General features: G+C 45.6%; 1 protein-coding gene across 2 annotated transcripts in view; it reads left to right on the top strand.

The window, feature by feature from the left end:
• The window catches only part of CALCR (calcitonin receptor), a 507,584-nt gene that overhangs the window by 303,561 nt on the left and 179,844 nt on the right, over positions 1-24,179 (top strand). The window lies entirely within an intron of this gene.

The raw sequence follows: 24,179 nt of genomic DNA, 5'->3' as shown, positions 1-24,179 counted from the left end.
TACAGAAAAAATTACACCAAAAACAGTAAAGAAAATCCATGTCGACCTTTTCACATGTTGACCTGCCCTGTGTCGAACATTTTCATGTGTCGACTACTAGTCCATGTCGACCATGTCTATGTTGACCAATAGTGGTCGACCTAATGAATGTCGACCTTAACGTGGTCGACCATTCATACCAGAAACGTGCTACTGTCGGACTGCTGACTAATGGTCTGTTGTCTGCAGGAAAATACCACTTACAACATTCCACATTTTTGGGTAAATCTAATAGGTTCCGATTGGCAAAAGTACCAATTTTTCAATAATGTTATTTAAACCTAAGAGTTTACTTTGCCCTACAATTTTTTTTATTGCGTAATCTAACATTTATAACGAATTGTCACAGACGTCAAGCCATGACGCTGCTTGAAATGACCACTGGCTACATCAGAGGCATACCGTCTAAAGGGAACCAGCATTATTATCATCCTTTATTTGTATTGCGCCACAAGGGATCAGCACTGCCGTGCCCAATTACAGAGTACATAAACAAATAATCAAAACAAGAAAATAGTGACTACAGTTCAAGACAATATAGGACAAGTACAGGGTAAATAATTAATAAACATAGCCACAGCAGCAGACGACATTGAAATATATATCAGAGCGGCAGAAAACCGAGGGATTTGGTGCAGTCGAAGGGAGTATTGAAAAGAAGATAGGTTAAGTAAGAGACGGAAAAGCAGATGAGGGAAGAGGGCCCTGCTCGTGAAAGCTTACATTCTAAAGCCGTAGGTGTCCCCAGAAAACCCTGTTGAACTTTGCCAATGGGAATCTAGAGGATGACCAGTTTAGAAATTGATTACCATGGTAACAGTATCATCCCACCAGGGCAACAGATAGCTAAATTTGGGAGGAGATGGCAATGGGTGGTCTTCAGTTTGCCGGCTGTCGGGATCTCGGCGCACAGTATACCGGCACCAGATTCCCAACAGCCGGCATATTGACACCTTTTCTCCCTCTTGGGGGTCCACGCCCCCCCCCCTGGAGGGAGACTAGACCGTGCCCGCAGCGTGGCGAGCTCAGCGAGCCTGCAAGGGACTCATTTGCGCTCGCCCGGCTGTCGGTATGCCGCCGGTCGGGATTCCGGCGCTGGTATGCTGGCCTTCGGGAGCCCAGCCGCCGACATCCCCTAGTACACCCGATGGCAATATGTGAGGAGGCCAGTTTAATCCCGTGCTCTGAACATACTCAGTGAGGGCCTGTTGTGTACCCAGTGAAGGCCATTCCTGATTCCAGTTCTGAGTCATGTGATTGCTTCATGTCTTAGCAGTAAATAATAACTATACATACAGGTTAGGGAAGAAAATCATATAAGCGCTAATAAAAAGTGAAAACTTATACATTCCTCATATTTCCTTCCGGTCTTGTTACTTATTTCTTTTCATTCATATAGTGTTTCCAGTAGTACGTCATTAGGTCCAGTAAACATGTGAAAAGAACAAATCAAAACAATGTCTAGTATTGTCAAAGAAAATCCGGTATCCGGTTGATAGATAGTGTCTAGTTAGACAGTCAATAGATAGACACCATATGTTAGACAGACATTAGGTCGACAGGGTCAAAAGGTCGACATGAAAAGTCAAAAGGTCGACATGAAAATGGTCGACATAAAACAGATAGACAAATGTTTTTTTTAAATGTAACATGTTTTTGGACTATTTCATACTTTCTCTATCCATGTCGGCATAGAGTTGGTTATAAACCTTGTGGCGAGCGCAGCGAGCCATCGTGCCCGAAGCGTGGTGGGCAAAACGAACCCCGCGAGTGTATGCCTTTCTACAATTGGGGGTCCCAGATGACAAAACTATCCACACAAACCACAAAAATGCAAAAAACATAGTGTCTACCTTTTTCATGTCGACCTTTTGATCCTGTCGACCTTTTGACCCTGTCAACCTAATGTCTGTCTAACATATGGTGTCTATCTATTGACTATCTAACTAGACACTATCTATCTTTTATACCGGAACCAGAAAATCCTCGTTCAGCACATAAGATCCCCCGGCAATGGTATAAAGATGTTTGTAAATAGTCAGCAGCGTACCCCAACTCACACAAAGAATTCGTTAACTATGTACATAAAGGTATCTTTAATGGTTCCTTAAATCTCATATGGCCATCACCCAAGAAGTATGAGATGCGTACCCCACTCACTTATAGCAGGGAGGTGTGTAAACACATAAGGGTTTCTTTAATCTGTAAATTATTTCACAGTAAGTACGCGTACCACACTCACGGAGGAAATTGCAGAGTGAATCCTATCAGGGTTTCTTTTTCCACAGTCTTAGACAGTCCCTTTCAGGTAATCCAAATAAGACATCCAAAAAATGTGAAGCAGGATATATACCGGTTCAGAAAAAAGGTTTATTGATTACAACAACACCATAGTTGGGGTTAAATCAACATCCAAGACATACGAGTTAAAAATAAAATCTAAAAAAAAAACAGGAAGGCCAAGGAAAAAAATCCAAAAATTCACTATGTAAAGGGGGAGTCCGGAACCCCAAACAAGCAAAATTTCTTAGGCTGTTACCTTAAGTTCTTGGTGGTAAAAACGGTGAGTGTCACAGTCTCTAGTTAAAGCTGCTATTTTTGCGCACATCTCTCTGGTAATCAGATTTCTGAGAGTAAATAATAACTGTCTAGAGGGGTAGTGCAGACATCTGTAATGCCCCCTGCAGGTGCCTATGCTTTAAACCAGTGATGGGGAACCTTTGGCCCTCCAGCTGTTATTGAACTACACATACCAGCATGCCCTGTTACAGTTTTGCTATTTGGCCATGCTAAAACTGTTGCAGGGCATGCTGGGATGTGTAGTTCAACAACAGCTGGAGGTCCGCAGGTTCCCCACCCCTGCTTTAAACGTTTGTTCTCCTATCATTTCTGCACAGTCACAACAAATTATATTAAACCAGCCATAAAGCTGAAATGAGAATATTCACTTCATTGCCCTTTTCCACCTGCTCATTACTGAACAGTAAAGTGGCTTTCTAAGGTGTGTTTTGAAACTCCAAGGACATTCTTGTGTTCTTGCACAGACCACCTGCCTGTATGGAAGTGCTTTCAAAATAAAAGTGTTTATTCTGAGCAACAGGACTCACTTATTTTGTACGCTTTTGCCACCTTAAAAATAGGACATGTAATTCAAAGACATTTTCATCACAGTACGTGTATTTAGTCACAATTCATAAAGGACAATTATAGAATCAAACATTTCTGTGAAACATAAATTTATAATCTGTCAGTTCTGATGTATGTTTTTTTTTGTATGCTAACTCACCAGGGCACTGAATGGGCAGATTGGGGTTTACAAAGCCTGGGGGCCAAAACGGTGGTGATAGAGAATAGAGCTCTGGCACCACAAGTGTTGGATTATGATTAGGGATTCAAAATTGCAGTAAAAACAATGTCATCTAGACAGCAATGTGTTTGACTGTCCCCAGTGACTTGTGAGCACAGATCTGTAAAACAAAAGTTTAAAAGACCATTAGAAAACCATAATTTCTTAGTTTGTTCACTTGGCCATAACTAGGGGTGGGGCAAGCGTGTCCAGTGCCCAGGGTGAAAGATCTACAGGGTGGCACTGACACTGCCCCATGGAACCTGGCTGTATCTAGCTTCAGCACAGACTGTTAAATCAAAATAAATAACTTGTAATTTAGGGGTCTATGGACTAAGCCTTGGATGGAGTTAAAGTGCACACAGAAAAAGTCCCAGCCAATCAACTCCTAACTGTCATTTTTTTCAAACCCAGCTGTGACATGACAGTTAGGAGCTGATTGGCTGCTACTTTATCCCTGTGCACTTTATCTCCATCCAAGACTTAGTAAATAGACCCCTAAGGCACCTGTGCTCCAGCAGGGATATCACTAAAACATGCCTTGAGGAACGCAGTTGGGAATGTCTGTCCTAGAAATCTGCCACCTGGTGAATCCTAAGGATGTTCTGGAAGATCATCTTTGCCCCCGTAATACAGGCAACAGCCCCGTCCCCTCACTGTGACATCATTTTGCCACACATTAAGAGGTGGGACCAACAGTAAGGGCCCTATTGACCGGATACAGCTGTTAGGGCTAGTCAACAGGGGGCGGGAGTGCATAGGGTCAGGCTGCAAAAAGGGAGGGTTAGGGTTAGGCTGCGGGAGAGCAGTGTTAGGGTTAGAGGTAGGGTTAATTTAGTTGCAGCCACTTGTCAAGATTTTGCCAATCGAGATACCAGTGTCGATATTCTGACCGCCGACATCCTCACTGTCGGTATCCCATACTCAACCCCTTCATATAACATCTCCTAGGATGTGACACAACTTTTCTGCTCTGTATACTTAAGCAGTTGACTCCAAAGATCAACTTTTTGTTATATACCAGACAACTCAGCATGATAATATAAATGCATGACTGGAACTGATCCATTTGGTAAAATCTGTTGAAGGCCTTTGTATTAATTACTCAGTGGTGGAAATCCCCTTTGCTTTTTAATATTTTCATGATAAAACATATTTTAAATACAAAATTATTTTAGGAGAGTGATGACTGCACAGTATTAAAATGCTAAGCAAAGGCTTGACTTATACATGTACAGCGATTAATTACGTTTAGATATTGCTGAGAAGTTGCTCATTAATTTTTATACCAGTTTCATTTGTTTTGTATAAATACATTATTTATATTTAAACACTAAGTAATACAATATACAACTGAATTTATAAATTATAAATGTGTCGAGCAAATAAAGAATGAGAAATGTTTTACAAGTAGCATAGCTGTACACGGCAATGGTGGTCCGTTCATAAACTTTTCATCATGTGATGAAACACATCTAAGGTTTGATACATCTCTCCCATGGTCAGGGAGGAGGGATCATAGGTTAGAAGAGGCTAGGGTGACTTTCTGCTGCTGTCTTCTCATTTATTTTACGAATGCTAAATGCTATGAGGGGAGTGAGGTTTGTGTATTTTAATTTCTTTAATAATAGGCTCATTGTCATGGCTAAAATCAGTGATGCCAACTTCTTGGAGCATTTGGTATGGTTGTGGGAGGTGCATGCTGCTCCTCCATCGGTTCCCACTGCTAGAGAGATGGGACAGAAGCACTCAAACTTAGGGTCTACCCAGTGGAAATTAATTACCCACTCATTTAAAGGCATCACTGCCTGTAGTTCTACAAAATAAGGTTTTAGAGTAGTTCTCATTTACCGCCCCCCTGGAGATATAAAGATATTTCTACTAGCGTTTCTGCATTTTTTCTGGACCATCAAGATGGCTTATCCTTGGGAATTTCAATGCATGGGTCGATGATGAGTAATCATGCCTTGGCCGAGACCTCTTGTGCACAATGAATGCTCTGGGCCTCACACAAGTCATTCCCTTTGCTACACATAAAAGTGGTTACACTCTTGATCTTGTCTTCCAGATTGGATCTGAAGTCTTTGACCTAAAATAAACACAGTCGCATATGCACACCACAACTCAATATGGTTCTCAGTCGCAGCCCCTCGAAATAGAACTTTGCCCATGGAATTGACCAGATATAGTCCAAGGAAGGGTATGACTCCACAGGCCCTTACAGTAAACCTGGACCTCTGTGCGCTAATGGGGGCCTGAGCAGATACTTGTTCCCTTGTCTGTTACTATAACAGGGATTTGACAGGGATTTACAAGGGGTCGTAGACTTGAAAGACGATGGAGAAAGACAAACTGGTAGAGGATAAGTTAAAACTAATCAAACATAGTGGAAAACATCAATCAACAATCACCCGCAATAAAATAGAGTTCCTTTCAAATTAGATCATAGCAGCAAACAATAGGCCAGCTCAACTTTTCCGTACAGTGGAGATGATTTGCAAACCAGCATGCCTGCAGCCTGATTAAAACCCTCTCTCAGTCAAGATACAATGAGTTTGCAAAATTCTTTAAAAATAAAGTAGCCACCATCTGGGCTGGAATTCCTACAGTGCTTCAAAAGGAGTACTTATTTATCAAGCCTGCTAATATGCCACATGTCTTCATGGAACAGCTTTGACCAAATGGAAGTAAACAACTTTGCTGAAATTACCCGAATGTTGCATCCTGCAACATTCACCTGTGATCTAGACCCTGCCTCAACCAAGTTTCTATTAAGGTGTATGGAAATAACTGGCCCTGTATTTGCAAAAAATTGTTCAGTGCCCTTTGCAGACACGCATTTTTCCTGAACCACTAAAGGAAGCAATCGTCAGACCACTTCTTTAAAACATTTCATTTAGCCCCCAACTACATGACCAACTACAAACCAGTATCAAACTTTCCTTTTCTAGGGAAAGGTTATTGAGAAAATGGTTGCAACTCAACTAGAAACCCGCCTATCAACCCATGACATTTATGAACCACTCCAGTCATGATTCAGGAGAAGACATAGCACCAAATTAGCCCTGGTAAAAGATCTTCTTATGGTAAGAGACAGAAGTGATGGTTCAATCTTAATCCTTCTAGATCTCGATGCAGCATCTGACACCATGGACCATGGGATTCTAATTGAGCACCTGAAGAACTTCTGTGGACTGGATGGCACAGTCCTTAGGTGGTTCAATAAATTTCTCACCGACAGGTCACATAGAGTTTCAGCTGGAGTATATTCACCATCACCAGTGCCACTGCCATGTGGAGTCCCACAGGGTTCTATACTATCTCCCATGCTTTTTCCAGTATACATGCTACCACTGGGTGAAATAATCAGACATCATTGCCTGGTCTACTACTGCTATGCCCATGATACACAACTGTACCTGTCCTTTGCTCCAGGTACTGATAATCCAATAACAACCCTAAATGGCTGTCTTTCTGAGCTCCTGGAATGGATGAGTGCCAGTTGGCTGTGACTGAACCCTGATAAAACAGAGGTAATTATGATAGGTCACTGGACAAGACTGCAGCATAACCAACCAACAGGACTTACACATGGGGGTTCAGAACTACAAAACACTGATCATGTGCGGAATCTTGGTTTTGTCCTGTATAGTATCTTAAACTTCAGGTATCGGCCTCAATCAGATCCTCATTCTTTCATGTGAGAGCATAGCCAGAATCAAGCACTTAATTCCCTCAGATGATCTACCTAAAGTCACACATACAATGTAATACAATGCTGGAGCCTATGGTGCCATGGAGAGGAGGGGCTCAACCAGAATCTGCACACGGGCCCCCTCCTCGCTTAAAAGGACCCTGGGCGAAGAATTTGGCCTGCCCCCTTAAGTGGTCAGCTGTATTCTTCATTCCACCTGCAGCCCTGTTATGGCAATTAAATAAATATGATAGATAGATAGATAGATAGATAGATAGATAGATAGGTTAATTGGAATGCGATCATTGTAGCTAAACCCAATGTTATAAACAGGAGCTCTTTAAGAGAGGAGGAGGCCCGTATGCTGCCTTCTCCGTTCGGGCCCCCTCCTCTCTGCTGGCAGCACTGGAGAGTCTGAGCACTAGAGGGACTCTACTGCGTATGCGCAGATCACCAGGAAAATGACATGGTGGCCATCTTCCCAGTGATTTCTCCACTGTGTATGCGCAGAACACTTTGAAAATGGCCGCTGCACCATTTTCACGCTTATTACACAGCGCTGGACTCCGGAGGGGTAAGTATTAAAAAAATGGGTGCAGCGTGTGCGGTGGGGGCCCCCTATAGACTCAGGGGCCCATGTGCACCGTACATACTGCACCCATTTTAGATGCACCAGTGGTTAGAAACCTAGCCTCATACATCCTTATCTGTGCATCTTATTTAAATATAAATGAGAACAGTACTTGGCAAGTTAATGCGATGGAGAAATGTGCATTCATGAGAAGCAACCCCTTTTAGCAGTTTAGCATTCACTTTTCTGTTGAATAACTAGACTTAGTAAATCTTTGCAGCTCATGTCTTATTTTCTTAAATCTGAAGAAATATATACAAAAGTATTAATGTTTATCTCAATTACTGGGACTATAACAGATTGCTGAAGCACAACCAGTAAGAGACTGAAATCTGAAATGTAATCTTCTTTTCTATTCGAGGTGAAACTAAATGAATGCATAAAATCTAGATGATTAAACTTCTTTCAGTAACATACTGTTGGCAGGATTATAATGTATTAGCTGCACATACCAAACCTGTAATTTGAAAGAAAACTTTAGAATCTATAAACATTTAAACTATACACAGAGGTGAATGAAAACACGATTTCTGAGAAACACATTACACAAAAATGATAGCTAAAAAATGTTTCCAATTTAAAGCGAGACTCTTTCAACTCTCAGAAAAACGTCTGTGTATACCTGTGAGATGTTCTGTGCTTTGGACTCTAAAGTACTAGATCAGAGGTGATGGAACTAGCGGCACCGTGGGCCGCTTGATAATTAATTATTGGTATCATTATCTTCAGTGTGCACACTCACTCTGCTGACTCCTCCTACAGCCACTGCTGACTCCTCCTATAGCTACTGCTGACTCCTCCTACAGCCACTGCTGAACCCTCCTACAGCCACTGCTGACTCCTCCTACAGCCACTGCTGACCCCTCTTACAGCCACTGCTGACTCCTCCTATAGCTACTGCTGACTCCTCCTACAGCCACTGCTGACCCCTCCTACAGCCACTGGTGACTCCTCCTACAGCCACACCCACATGAATGGCAGCACACAGCAGCTGTTCAGTGGAATATATGGAGGAAAGGATGGAAATACGCGGCCCTTTAATTTTTGTTTTGAAACATGGAACCTTTTGAGGCATATTTGTACAATTATGTTTGCAGGATATCCCCCCGAAAGCAGTCATTTTTTGGGGATACCCACAAACATTAAGGATCCCAAGGATTTAAGAAGGAGCTGTAACAACGGGTATGGGTCGTTGGGTCGACCCAATTTAGGTCAACAATCATTAGGTCGACCACTGAAAGTCGACATTGCCCTTAGGTCGACATGCATTAGGTCGACAGGGCCGATAGGTCGACATGTACTTGGTTGACAGGTCAAAAGGTAGACATGAGTTTTTGACTGTTTTTGGTGTCATTTTCTCCGTAAAGTGATGGGGAACCCAAATTAGTGCACCTTGTACCCTCACATGGCTCGCTGGCAGGTGACCGCATGCCCTATGGGTGTCCTACAGGGTATAGGTCGTTGGGTCAACTCAAGTTAGGTCGACAGTCATTAGGTCAACCACTGAAGGTCGGCATGGGCATTTGGTCAACATGTACTAGGTCGACAAGGGCATTAGGTCGACATGTACTAAGTCGACTGGTGAAAAGTTCTGTTATGATTCCCGTACTCCAGACCAGAGGAGATCTTATGGCAGAGGTCTGAGTACTGGAAAGATATACTGGTTGTGGGAGCAGGAGAGCCTAGTAACCCCTGGCGCCCTAACTCCGTTGTCTCGCCCGTGTTATCAGAAATCCCCTGCGAGACTATGGTTGCTTGAGCCCATGGCAGCCGCGTTCGAAGGGCGGATTATGTCTGCCCAACCCCGATGCCCCCTCAGGTCTTAATGGGAGACAAAGGGAAATCCGAGACAGGGTGATAACAAGGGGCCCTCTGACTAAGCAACCAGGCCAGGGGTTACAAGCTAACTAACTAAACCAAAAAGTATGTGCGGACTAGCCGCCAGGGAAAAGGACAACCAAAGATCCACTGATCCGTAACTCCTATCCAGCACCGCTGGATACCAGAGTGGATCAGGGGGAGCGGAATCCTCCGCAAAAGCTCCAGAACACAAAGATACAAAATAATAAACAGTAAGCGGTCAAGCCGCAACACACGGCTACGCCGCGACTCACGAACACCACAGGATGTTAAAGGTGCTCGGTCAGACTCCAGGAACAGATGACAACTTCCGAGTACAGGATCACTGAGGACAGGAACAACCGGATTGAGCAGGACTGGAAACTCTCTGTAACCGACACAGGCAAACAGGAAGCTATCACCGGCGTCTGTGAGAAGTCCAAAGGGTGCTTATAACTGTGAGCTCCCCAATCAGGAGCCAGACTGGGTAATCACAAGTAATGCCGTGCAGCTTGCATGCTGCACGGCCAGCACACCATTATACAATTAGAAAAGACCCAGCAACGGGGAACGCGGCCCGAACGTGGCGTCCCCGTTGCTAGGGTCTGAGCGGCTCCGTGCGCCCGGCGTCCAGCGTTGCCAGGGAGCCGGCGGCTGAACGCGCACGGCGTCCCTGGTTGCTAGGCGCTGGGCCGCACCGACGAGCGGACCCCGGCGCCTAACAGTACCCCCCCCTTGAGGAGGGGTCAAGGAACCCCTAAAGCCAGGTTTCCGAGGAAATTCTCGAAAAAATGCCCTCTTGAGCCTCGGGGCATGGAGATCCTTATCCAGGACCCAAGACCTTTCTTCTGGACCATAACCTCTCCAATGCACCAAAAAATAAAGCCGACCCCGGGACAACTTGGAATCAAGAACCTTCTCAACTAAGAACTCCTGCTGACCCTGTACAACTATTGGTGATCTCCCCTGAGATATCTTACGAGGAAATCTACTGGACGAAACATATGGTTTCAGCAATGAGCAATGGAAAGTATTTCCGATCCGTAAAGTTTTTGGTAAACGTAACCGGAAGGCAACTGGATTGACTTTTTTGATAATGTGAAATGGTCCAATAAATTTAGGACCCATTCTGGCTGAGGTTTGTCGAAGTTTAATGTTGCGAGTCGACAACCACACCCTATCTCCTACTTTAAAAGTGCACGGCCGCCGGAGCCTGTCAGAAAATCTCTTTTCCTGAAATGCCGCTTTTCTGAAAGCCAGGTGCACTTTTCTCCAAATGAGCCTAAGATGAGAGGTCAAGGTCAGTGAGGAGACAGAGGAATGTTGAAAAAAGGAATTAGCTCTGGGGTGAAAACCAAAAACTGCAAAAAATGGAGACACATTGGTGGAGGAATGACAGGCATTATTGTAAGCGAACTCCGCCAATGGAAGAAACTCAGACCAGTCATTTTGGAGTTTGGCCGAGTACAACCGCAAATATTGTTTTAGTGATTGATTAACTCGCTCAGTCTGCCCGTTGGATTGGGGATGGTAGCCTGACGTTAAAGATAATTTCATCTTCAATGAGACACAAAAAGATTTCCAAAACTGTGCAATGAATTGTGGACCCCGATCGGAAACAATATCAGTGGGTAACCCATGGAGTCTGAAAACATGGCGGAGGAACAAGACTGCCAATCCCTGGGCAGATGGCAATCGGGGAAGAGCAATGAAATGGGCCATTTTACTAAAACGGTCCACTACCACCCATATGACTCGGCATCCGGCTGACAGAGGGAGGTCCACCACAAAATCCATGGAGATATGAGACCATGGCCTAAGAGGAACATTCAAGGGCATAAGCTGACCGATAGGCAAAGAATGGGGAACTTTATGCTGTGCACAGACCTGACACGAAAAAACAAACTCCTTAATGTCTTTGGAAAGACCAGGCCACCATACTGAGCGGGAGACTAATTCCAAAGTCTTAGCGATTCCCGGATGCCCGGCAACTTTGCTATCATGAAACTCCGTCAAAACAGTTGCTCTCAAAAACTCAGGGACAAAAAGACGACCAGCAGGAGTATTTCCAGGAGCCTGATGTTGAAGCAGCTTTAACTGGGTAAATAAATCCTGTGTGAGGCCTGCCCGAATGACTGAAGACGGAAGTATGGGAGTAACAGGACTGTTGTCTTGAACTGGAAGAAAACTGCGTGACAGGGCATCTGCCTTGGTATTCTTGGAACCTGGCCTGAAGGTGATAATGAATTTGAAACGAGTAAAAAATAAAGCCCAACGAGCCTGCCGGGCATTCAGTCGTTTAGCTGATTCAATGTATTGAAGATTTTTGTGATCAGTCAAAACTGAAATGATATGAGTCGCTCCCTCAAGCCAATGCCTCCACTCCTCGAAAGCCCATTTAATAGCCAGCAATTCCCGGTTACCAACATCGTAGTTGGATTCAGCAGAAGAGAATTTCCTGGACATAAAGGCACAAGGGTGTAATTCAAGGGAATCCGGATCCTTCTGAGATAGGATAGCCCCTACTCCAACCTCTGAGGCATCAACCTCAACAATGAAAGGCAATTCTGGGTTGGGGTGTCTGAGGACAGGGGCTGAGACAAAGGCTTGTTTCAAGGCCTGAAAAGATAGCTCGGCTTCACGTGACCAATTGGTAGGATCCGCTCCCTTCTTAGTCAGTGCCACAATGGGAGCAACTAGGTCAGAGAAAGAGTGAATAAATCTTCTATAGTAGTTCGCAAACCCTAAAAAGCGCTGAATTGCTTTTAAGTTGGTGGGTTGCGCCCAACTAAGGATGGCTTGGAGCTTCTTTGGTTCCATACGGAATCCCCGAGGGGAAATAATGTATCCTAAAAAGGATACCTCCGTGACATGAAATTCACACTTCTCCAGTTTGGCATATAGGTGATTTTCACGTAATTTTTTTAGAACCTGACGCACCTGGGTAACATGTTGTTCTACAGAGTCAGAATAAATCAAAATATCGTCTAAGTAGACTACAACGAATTTTCCAAGAAATTCACGGAGCACATCGTTAATGAGATCCTGGAAAACTGCCGGAGCGTTAGACAGGCCGAATGGCATAACCAGATACTCATAGTGGCCTGACTGAGTACTGAATGCCGTTTTCCACTCATCCCCTGACTTGATTCTGATGAGGTTATATGCTCCTCTCAGGTCAATCTTAGAAAAAATCACAGCTGAACGTAGCTGATCAAAGAGGACAGAGATCAGTGGCAGAGGGTAAGTATTTTTTACTGAGATTTTATTCAAGGCTCTAAAGTCAATGCAGGGTCTGAGTGAACCATCCTTCTTCTCTACGAAGAAGAAGCCTGCACTTAAAGGGGATTTAGATGGCCTGATAAATCCTTTCCCTAGGCTTTCTTTAACATACTCATTCATGGCCACAGTTTCAGGTCCGGACAATGCATATAACCTTCCCTTAGGCAAAGTGGCACCAGGAATTAGCTCAATAGCACAATCATAAGGCCTATGGGGAGGCAGAATATCCGCATTGCCCTTGGAAAAAACATCAACAAAATCCTGGTATTCCACAGGAATGGGTGCGGGAATGGCAGCAGCTATTCTGATGGGAAGCGTAATACATTCCTTATTACAGATGGTACCCCATTGTGAGATCTCCCCCGACTGCCAATCAATGATGGGATTATGAAAGGCCAGCCAAGGGTGACCCAGAACCACTGGAACTGCTGGGCAATGGGTGAGGAAAAACTCAATTTTTTCAGAATGCAGAGCTCCTACCGAGAGTAGAACAGGAGGTGTACAGAGAGAAATAACCCCATTGGACAAGGGACTCCCATCTAAACCATGCATGGTGATACACCTACCCAAGGCTAACTGAGGAATACCTAAGGTCTTGGCCCATGTTAAATCCATAAAGTTCCCTGCAGCTCCACTGTCCACAAAAACAGAGACCGAGGAACAGAGGCTGCCAAAGGAAACTTTAGCTGGGACTAACAGTGAATTATTTGAGGAGATAAGCTGCAGACCAAAGTGAACCCCCTCACAATTCACTTGGTCGAGACGTTTCCCGACTTGTTCGGACAACTACGGGCAAAATGTCCCTTACCTCCACAGTATAAACAAAGACCAGAATTTTGCCTTCTGGTTCTTTCTTCAGGAGACAGTTTGGAGAGACCTATCTGCATAGGCTCCTCTATGTCCACAGGGATGGAAAAAACACAAGGAGTTGACCCGACAGATGCTCCTTTTTCAGCCCTCCGCTCTCTGAGCCGACGATCAATCTTAATAGAGAGCTCCATGAGTTTATCGAGAGTCTCAGGAGCGGGATACTGAAGGAGACTGTCTTTTATAGACTCTGATAAGCCGAGGCGAAACTGACTGCGCAGGGCTGGGTCATTCCATCCACAGTCGTTCGACCAACGGCGAAACTCCGTACAATAAATCTCTGCGGGATTCCTACCCTGTCTGAGAGCACGCAACTGACTCTCGGCGGATGCCTCTCTATCAGGGTCGTCATACAATAGCCCTAAAGACTTTAGAAAGGCGTCTACAGAAAATAAAGCCGGATCGTCTGTCTTTAAACCAAAAGCCCAGGTCTGAGGATCCCCCTGAAGCAGAGAAATAATAATTCCAACCCGCTGAGCCTCCGTACCTGAGGAGACTGGTCTCAAACGAAAATAAAGTTTACAAGACTCTTTAAAATTAAAAAACTGTTTTCTATCCCCAGAAAAACGGTCAGGCAGATGCATTTTTGGTTCAGGAATGACCCTCGGGGAAGTCCGTAACAGATCTTCCTGTGACCTCACCCGAAGGGACAGATCCTGAACCATCTGAGTAAGTTCTTGAATCTGGCTAACTAGAAGCTGGCCAGGATTTGGCCCGACACCGGTGGGATTCATGAGGCCGACAAATCTCCCAACTGAACAAGGGAAAAATTAACTCCTGTTTAATTTTAAATTTTAGTCTGGCCGGTGATAATGTTATGATTCCCGTACTCCAGACCAGAGGAGATCTTATGGCAGAGGTCTGAGTACTGGAAAGATATACTGGTTGTGGGAGCAGGAGAGCCTAGTAACCCCTGGCGCCCTAACTCCGTTGTCTCGCCCGTGTTATCAGAAATCCCCTGCGAGACTATGGTTGCTTGAGCCCATGGCAGCCGCGTTCGAAGGGCGGATTATGTCTGCCCAACCCCGATGCCCCCTCAGGTCTTAATGGGAGACAAAGGGAAATCCGAGACAGGGTGATAACAAGGGGCCCTCTGACTAAGCAACCAGGCCAGGGGTTACAAGCTAACTAACTAAACCAAAAAGTATGTGCGGACTAGCCGCCAGGGAAAAGGACAACCAAAGATCCACTGATCCGTAACTCCTATCCAGCACCGCTGGATACCAGAGTGGATCAGGGGGAGCGGAATCCTCCGCAAAAGCTCCAGAACACAAAGATACAAAATAATAAACAGTAAGCGGTCAAGCCGCAACACACGGCTACGCCGCGACTCACGAACACCACAGGATGTTAAAGGTGCTCGGTCAGACTCCAGGAACAGATGACAACTTCCGAGTACAGGATCACTGAGGACAGGAACAACCGGATTGAGCAGGACTGGAAACTCTCTGTAACCGACACAGGCAAACAGGAAGCTATCACCGGCGTCTGTGAGAAGTCCAAAGGGTGCTTATAACTGTGAGCTCCCCAATCAGGAGCCAGACTGGGTAATCACAAGTAATGCCGTGCAGCTTGCATGCTGCACGGCCAGCACACCATTATACAATTAGAAAAGACCCAGCAACGGGGAACGCGGCCCGAACGTGGCGTCCCCGTTGCTAGGGTCTGAGCGGCTCCGTGCGCCCGGCATCCAGCGTTGCCAGGGAGCCGGCGGCTGAACGCGCACGGCGTCCCTGGTTGCTAGGTGCCGGGCCGCACCGACGAGCGGACCCCGGCGCCTAACAAGTTCGACATGAGTTTTTGGACTTTTTTTGGAGTAGTTTTCTTCGTAAAGTGATGGGGAACCCCAATTAGTGCACCATGTCCCCTCGCATGGCTCGCCATGTTTCGGGCAAGGAGCCTCGCTGCTCTCGACATAGGTTAAAGTTACCGTTCCAATCATAGTCCACGTGGATCGTTAAGTATGAAAAAAATCTCAAAAGAATTGAAAAACTCATGTCGACCTTTTGACCTGTCGACCTAGTACACGCCAACCTAACGGTCATGTCAACCTAAGGGCAATGTCGACATTCGGTGGTCGACCTAATGAGTGTCAATCTAAGTTGGGTCGACCTAACGACCGTATCCCGTAATAACAATCTTATTACTTCTTGGATATCCATATGAAATAATGCTGGTATAAAAAGTATTTAATAAAATATAGAAGGGAAAATCTTAGCAAGCTCTGTACATACGTTTTATATTATTAAGCAGTTCAAAATGAATGCCTTGCGTCCTTACAGTTGAAAACGTTTTTCATCATACCCAGAACAGGAAGTTTACAATTTTTGTTAATTTTTAAAAGTTCATTGGTTTAGTATGCTTGGGGTATATCCAGGGGCTTGTCTTCAACTTCATTACTTTCTGGGTCATGGACTCTCCCTTGAAGGGAACGTAAGAAAGGAATATGCATTGTTCTCCTTCTAGCAATCGTCGATTCCATGTGGCCTTTTTTAACTAGACATTCTAGTGGTTACGTAAAGATACATTATGCCACGTAATTGAATAAATATACATATATATATAATATCTAGTAAAAATACATTGCCGAGTCACATTATTACAACCACCTCCTACATTTGACCTTGGCAGCGCGTAGCCCATGAACAGAGCCGGTCCTAACCAATATGATGCCCTAGGCAAGATTTTGGCTGGTGCCCCCTAGCACAGACGCTACAGTAGTTCCACCTTTGACCCTTCACCCCATTCCCAGCACCATAACTCCTCACCCATAGCAGTCCTCATTTTGGTGCTCCTATCCCCTATATTTTAAATAGGAACAGTGTGCACATTCGGTGCGCAGCCCAAAACGGGGCGTCTTTTTCCTGGGAAGTGGCATGGTCACACAATAATACCACATGTTGAAATTACACCACCCTGTACTGCAACTTTATTCACATTATATCATGCAATAGTGTCACTTATTCACGTTACATCACATAGTAGTACCATGTTACTCCTCACAGTAGTGCCCCTTATTCACATTACACCACACCATATTGCTATTCACATTAGACCACACAGTAGTGCACTTTCTATATGTTTCGCCACCAAGTACTGCAGTACACCTCATACACATAATGCCGCACATTAGTAATACATTTCGTATGCAGATAGAGCCGCAGTAACACATAGAATATAGGCATGCTGCATATCATTTTAATCAGCAGAAGCTGCTTGTGCCCCTAGGCATTCCAAATGCCCTAGGCAATTGCCTAGTTTGCCTATGCCTAGGGCCGTCTCTGCCCATGAAGTACGTCACGTGTTGTGTGGTGGCTTGGTGGGTATATAAGGTGTGCAATAAGCCATCTGCACACATATTACTTGTTGCTGTCATGGGTAAAAGGCGCAATTTATCCAAATTGCAAAAAGTGATGATCACTGGCTCTCGGGCCATGGGTGGCAGTATTCCTGAAACAGCGCAGCTTGTGAGCTGTCCGCGTGCTGCCGTGGTAAAGGTGCAACCTGACTGGCAAATGGCACCGTTGCGAATAACCGACATGGAGTCTGCGGAGCACCACGTGCCATTGATGTGAGAGGTGAACGTCGGCTACGAAGGTGCGTGAGGGCCAACCGACACGCTACAGTGGGGCAGCTCACCATCAAAATGTGTGTGTGTGTGTATATATATATATATATATATATATATATATATATACTCCTCCAAAACGGCACGGCACTCAAAGGAACTCCTCTCAAATCAGTGTTTAATAGTGGTATAACGGGATCAGTACGTAATCCCGCTAGATGGGATCCCGGCGGTCGAAATACCGACGCCGGAATCCTGACCGCACAATCCCGACAGGAGTGGCGTGCGGAACGCAGCCCCTTGCGGGCACGGTGCCTCGCTACACTCGGCACACTATTATATTCTCCCTCTATGGGTGTCGTGGACACCCACGGAGGAAGAATATGTCGGGATTGTGGCGGTCGGGATTCCGGCGTCGGTATTTCGACCGCCGGGATCCCGTCCAGCGGGATGTTGACCGCCTCCCGGTATAACATCAGCGATTAAACACCGATTTCAGAGAAGTCCCTTCTGAGTGCCGTGCCGTATTGGAGGAGTGTATGTTATTGCACTGGGCACCGGGACCAGTTGTTCGTAAACGTGGAGTGCCGGCTGATTTGGAGCAGTGTATATATATATATATATATATATACACACACACACACACACACATGAATGTGATTCAATAAATAAGGTTACAAGTCCTCTCATTGTGTACATTTGTTCAACTCATCCATATGTGTATAATCATAATCAATAGTATGGCCTTGGTACTGAATTTATTTTCATATAGTCCCCATACTTGTCTAAACATTTGTTAAACGGTATCTCTCCTGGCATAGAAGTAATCAGTGTCGAGCGTCTGGAGCCAGGACATGGCGTCTTGCTGAACTTCACCATCAGTTACAAATTGCCTTCAACATACTGTAGGTGCTAATTAAGTGGTCCAAAGAAATGGAAATCACTTGGGGCCAAGATAGGCCTGTAGGGAGGTTTGTGCAGTACCGCTCAATGGATTAACTCACCAGGGCCGTAAGTAAAGGTGTGCCTGGCACACAGCGCTTATGCATCACATATGCAGTGTGGGGGCAGAACCGCAACAAGCACCTGCACGGCCACGCCACTGCACTAGCCTAGCTACTTGTCACACAGGTAGCTGGACAGTGCTGCTGCTCTCCTTACACTCCTCCCCTTCCAACTTGTCTGTAGCGTTTGAAGAATACACAGCCTTCTGGTTGAAGCTGCTGCTCCGGAGCCAAGTGTAAGTATAACACACACGCTCTCTCTCACTCTCGTTATAAAAAGGGGCTTAGTCTGGCGTAATGCGTAGAAAGGGGCTCTATCTGGCAAAATGTGTAAAAGGGTGCTCTGCCTGCCGTAATGTGTAAAAGGAGACTCTGTCTTGCGTAATGTGTAAAAGGGGGCTCTACCTGGCGTAATGTGTAAAAGGGGGCTCTGTCTGGCGTAATGTGTAAAAGGGAGCTCTGTCTGGTGTATTGTCTATAAGGGAGCTCTACCTGGCACAAGCTGTACATGGAGACTCTGCCTGCTGTAATGTGTAAAAGTGGCTCTGCCTGTTGTAATGTGTATAAGGGGGCTCTACCTGGGGTAATGTGTAAAATGGAACTCTACCTGGCATAATGTGTAAAATGGGGCTCTAGCTGGCATAATGGATACAAGGGGGCTCTATCTGGAATAATGTTTAAAAGGGGGCTCTGTCTGGTGTAATGGCTATAAGAAGTCACTACATGGCGTAATGTGTAAAAGGAGCTCTACCTGGCATAATATTTAAAAGAGGGCTCTACTTGGTGTAATGTGTATAAGGAGCTCTACCTGGTGTAATGTGTATACGGAGCTCTACCTGTTGTAATGTGTATATGGAGCTCTACCTGGTGTAATATGTATAAGGAGCTCTACCTGGTGTAATGTGTATAAGTGGCACTCCTGTGTGGCGTAATTTTAATAATGGAGACTACAGTGCGGCATAATATGAATTGGTATTATTTTGTGACCAAGCCCCTTCCCTATGAAGCCACGCCCCTTTGGTAGGCACTGTCCCTATTTTAAATATTGTGGAGGCACCAATTCTCTTTCTGGCACAGTGCACCAAAATGTCTAGTTACAAGTGCAAATCACTGTTCATCTTGAATGTCTGTCCTGTCGTTATCAACAAAGGCAGTGCACCACACCCAAACCTGTGTCTGTGACATGACATTATCACCGTACACCAGTGGTTTCCAAACTTTTTTGAATCACGGCACCCTAGAATATCAGAATTTTTTTGCAGCACCCCTAGGCCAAAAATTTCTTATTGATAAATTTAGAAAGAAATATTATATTAAGTAGATTGCGTTTATATGTCATCCTTAGGGTCAGTTGTGTGGTGAGGGACAAGATTTGCTTCTGTTTGACCACATATTTTATGACTGGCAGCCACCAACACTGGTTTTGCCTATTATATTGACCATGAATAATTTGAATTGGTCCTGGACCACCAACCCAGGGCACCCCTGCAAGTGTCCCGAGGCACCCAGGCCCGGCGCTACCCGCTCAGCGAAGGGATGCAGTGCAGGGAGGCGCTGGGACGGAGAGGCGCTCACCCTGCTCTGCATTCCTTCCCTGCTGCGCCATCCTGTCCCCCCTGCTGCTGCTGCTGCTGCTGCTGTGCCTGTCACTGTATGACAGGCACTGGCAGCGGCTCCTGCAGCATGAAAATCCTCCTCCCTCCCCTCGCCTGTACCTGTGTGACAGGACAGCGCTGTGTACGGGACAGAAGGGGGTGGAGATACATGGGACAGAAGGGGGCGGAGCTACACGGACCAGGCTGCTGTAGTGTACAGACTCAGAGGGAGACTGGCTTAGGTAAGTGAAGGGTGAGAGGAAAATGTGTGTGTGTGGTATGTCTGTGTGCGTTTATGTGTGCTTTAAGGACGCTACTACTACAGGGGGGGCATTACGTGTAACAACGCTACTAATGGGGGGGTCATTACGTATAAGGATGATACTACTACTCGGGGGCATTATGTATAGGATGCTACTATTACTGTGGGGGCATAACGTATAACAATACTACTACTGGGGGGTCATTACGTATAAGGACGATACTACTACTTGGGGGCATTATGTATAGGACGCTACTATTACTGGGGGGGCATTACGTATAACAATACTACTACTGGGGGGAGGGCATTACGTATAAGGATGCTACTACTGGGGGGGCATTATGTATAAGGACGGTACTACTACTGGGGGGGCATTATGTATAAGGATGCTACTACTGGGGGTGCATTACGTATAAGGATGCTACTACTACTGGGGGTGCATTACGTATAAGGACGCTACTACTACTGGGGGTGCACTACGTATAAGGACGCTACTACTACTGGGGGGAGCATTATGCATAGGGATGCTACTACTACTGGGGTGCATTACATATAAGGACGCTACTACTACGGGTGGGGCATTACATATAAGATGAATAAGATTGTTCTACATTGTGGCGTAATTTTGAATGGGGGTACTATTGTGTGGCTATGCCCCTTACTTGTGAGATCACACCCCTTTTCCTGGCGCGGGCCAAAGGAATATGGGAGGGCGCAAATTTATAGTTTGCAGGGGGGCGCTGAACACCCTAGCACCGGCCCTGGAGGCACCCCAGGGAGCCACGGCACACAGTTTGTGAACCTCTGCCGTACACCTCAAAAAGTTGGCAATGAATTTCAGCTGCTTATGTCTCTTTAGATGCAGAAATCTGTTTACAGTTACACTACACACTTCTATGTTTGACCATGTTTTCCTGACTATATCTGGCTTCACTGACACTAAGCTGTGTGGCGGATTTTACCTGTGCAGAGAGAGTTAGATTTGGGTGGGTTATATTGTTTCTGTGCAGGGTAAATACTGGCTGCTTTATTTTTACACTGCAATTTAGATTTCAGTTCGAACACACCCCACCCAAATCTAACTCTCTCTGCACATGTTACATCTGTCCCACCTGCACAGCACATTGTTTTGCCCATTAGAGAAAAAAATTGCTGCTGCGATCAGGTCTGAATTAGACCCTATGTTACTTACACATTACATGGGATATAATAGGAGAAACTTCAGATGATAAAGGTTTTATTATACCAGCAGGCAGATGGGTAATTTGTAAGCTGCCTTACAGCACTCAGGAGGCTCCTGCAAAGTCTAACAGTTTCTAGTAGACATAAAAAGGAACTGATGTATCTGAGCCCTCACAGCGCTCATGGGGGGTTATTCCGACCCGATCGCACGCTGCACTTTGTCGCAGCTGCACGATTGGGTCAGAACTGCGCATGCACTGCGGCCGCATTGTGCAGGCGCATCGTTGCGTCGCTGGGCAGCGACGCAGATAGTGAAGAAAGTGGTCGCAGCAGCGACCGCAAGAAGATTGACAGGAGGAAGGCGTTCCAGGGCGTCATCTGACCGTTTTCTGGGAGTGGTGCGGCAAATGCAGGCGTGTCCAGGCGTTTGCAGGGCAGATGTCTGACGTCAATTTCGGGACCATCAACGCTGGATTCATCGCACAGGGTAAGTAACTCATACCTTGGTCTTGTTCTGCACAAAACTTTTTTGCATAGCAGGGCTGCACAAGCGATCGCAGCCTTGCTATGCAAAAAAACACTCCCCCCATAGGCGGCGTCTAGTTGATCGCGCGGGCTGCAAAAAGTTGCAGCGTGTGATCAACTCGGAATGACCACCATGGTTAAACTATAGAACTCCTAACCAAGTATGCCATTCTAACAAGAAACGTTTTTTCTCCATTTATATCCCTGGATCAAATAGATAAAGGTATGAATTGGCAATTGTGGGTGTGAGAAAGACTCTTACCCTATTAATTTGGCACATTGACACCTACCTCAATGGGATTTTGTATGCCATTCTCTGGATGGGTGTAGTATGTGTTGCCGGCGGTCGGGCTCCCGGCGACCAGCATACCGGCGCCTGGAGCCCGACCGCAGGCATACCGACAGCGTGGCGAGCGCAAATGAGCCCCTTGTGGGCTCGCAGCGCTCACGCTATTTATTCTCCCTCCAGGGGGGTCGTGGACCCCCAAGTGGGAGAAAAAATGTCGGTATGCCGGCTGTCGGGATTCTGGCGCCGGTATACTGTGCGCCGGGATCCCGACAGCCGGCAAACTGAAGACCACCCCTCTGGATCAATGCAGCTGCAGCTTGTAACAGGTTAAACGTGATGGACTTCCCTCATTTTTCAGCCTGACAATGTAAATTTGTTGCAACCGCCTGTCTTCCTATATATTAACATAATGTTGACGTCTCATTCAGTTACACAACAAGCAGACAAATCCCTTGTGGGTCAGTGCACTTTTGCTGACAAAAGAGCATTTTGACGGAATGTAATAAAACACACAATGATTTATTGTAATTTATTTAAATCTGGCTAGTGCTGCATAATGATATCACTCAATTGTACATAAATGCATACTTCATTTATTCTTGTACATGTTCTTTACATATACTTTATAAGGTATAAATTGTATAGCATCCTAAAATTTTCTGGGAAGAATCAATGGCATCATCTGTCAGATTTCTTTGCGACTGTGTATGTGTTGCGATGGTCTTGTGACGGCGGCCGCAGTGTTATTTATTCACACAGTGATCGTCAGGGAGCCTCTGTGGCGGTAACGGGCAGTGGCCAATCAAGCGCAGGTATATTGTGACCGCTTCGGGGGAGTGACACAGCTTGCGATTGTGATCCCATATGCAGTTACAAAGGGGTAAATTTACTAAGATGGGAGTTCTGTTTAAAATGGGATGTTGCCCATAGCAACCAGATTCCAGGTATTATCTTTTAGGAGGTGCTAGATAAATGAGAAGTAGAATCTGATTGGTTGCTATGGGCAACATCTCATCTTAAATAGAACTCCCGTCTTAGTAAATTTACCCCAATGTCTCTGGCATCTCACTGTACATCCGACAGCCATACTGCGCTACCATAGGGTTACTTAAAAGGTTGATGACCAACTGGCATGCGCCTGAAGGTTGTGTATTGCTGCACAAGCAGCGGATCTGGGACGTCTCCAGTGGGCATATTAATACAAACCCAGTGACTGCGTCATTTGCATATTTTCGCACAGCCATTGTGTTCTAAGTCGCAGCTGCGAAGGTATTTGTGTCCGTCTCCGTATCAGGACCCATGATACTGAAGTTTCCACTAGACTACTCACATTGGATTAAGCTAGCACCAATAAATGACGGCATGGTCTGTTCACATCATGGGCAATTCATTACAAGAGTGTAGAAACACAGAATATGGAGCTAATGAAGGGGCGGGGGGGGGGGGGGGGGGTACTTTCTACAGGGTATAAGTGGCTCGACTTATTGGGTAACTAGTGACTTGTGAGATGGGGTTTCAAGGGTTTCCAGAAACATCAACCAAGATCTCAGCAGGATTCCAGATTTAGCAGCTTTAAGTTACACTAAACGAGCTGAGCAATACACTGGGACTTTAAATGTAAGGAAAGACTTGCTGTTATTATTAATGCTTATATAGCGCCAACATACAGTATTTTGCAGCGATTGATACCATGGGGGTCATTCCGAGTTATTCGCTCGTTATTTTTTTGTCGCAACGGAGCGAATAGTCGCTAATGCGCATGCGCAATGTCCGCAGTGCGGCTGCGCCAAGTAAATTTGCTATGCAGTTAGGTATTTTACTCACGGCATTACGAGGTTTTTTCTTTGTTCTGGTGATCGTAATGTGATTGACAGGAAGTGGGTGTTTCTGGGCGGAAACTGGCCGTTTTATGGGAGTGTGTGAAAAAACGCTACCGTTTCTGGGAAAAACGCGGGAGTGGCTGGAGAAACGGAGGAGTGTCTGGGCGAACGCTGGGTGTGTTTGTGACGTCAAACCAGGAACGACAAGCACTGAACTGATCGCAGATGCCGAGTAA

Source organism: Pseudophryne corroboree, chromosome 5 (genome assembly GCF_028390025.1).
Source record: "Pseudophryne corroboree isolate aPseCor3 chromosome 5, aPseCor3.hap2, whole genome shotgun sequence".
NCBI classification, from domain to species: Eukaryota; Metazoa; Chordata; class Amphibia; order Anura; family Myobatrachidae; genus Pseudophryne; species Pseudophryne corroboree.
Note: the sequence above shows the minus strand (reverse complement) of the source record. Positions and strands in the feature narration are given on the sequence as shown.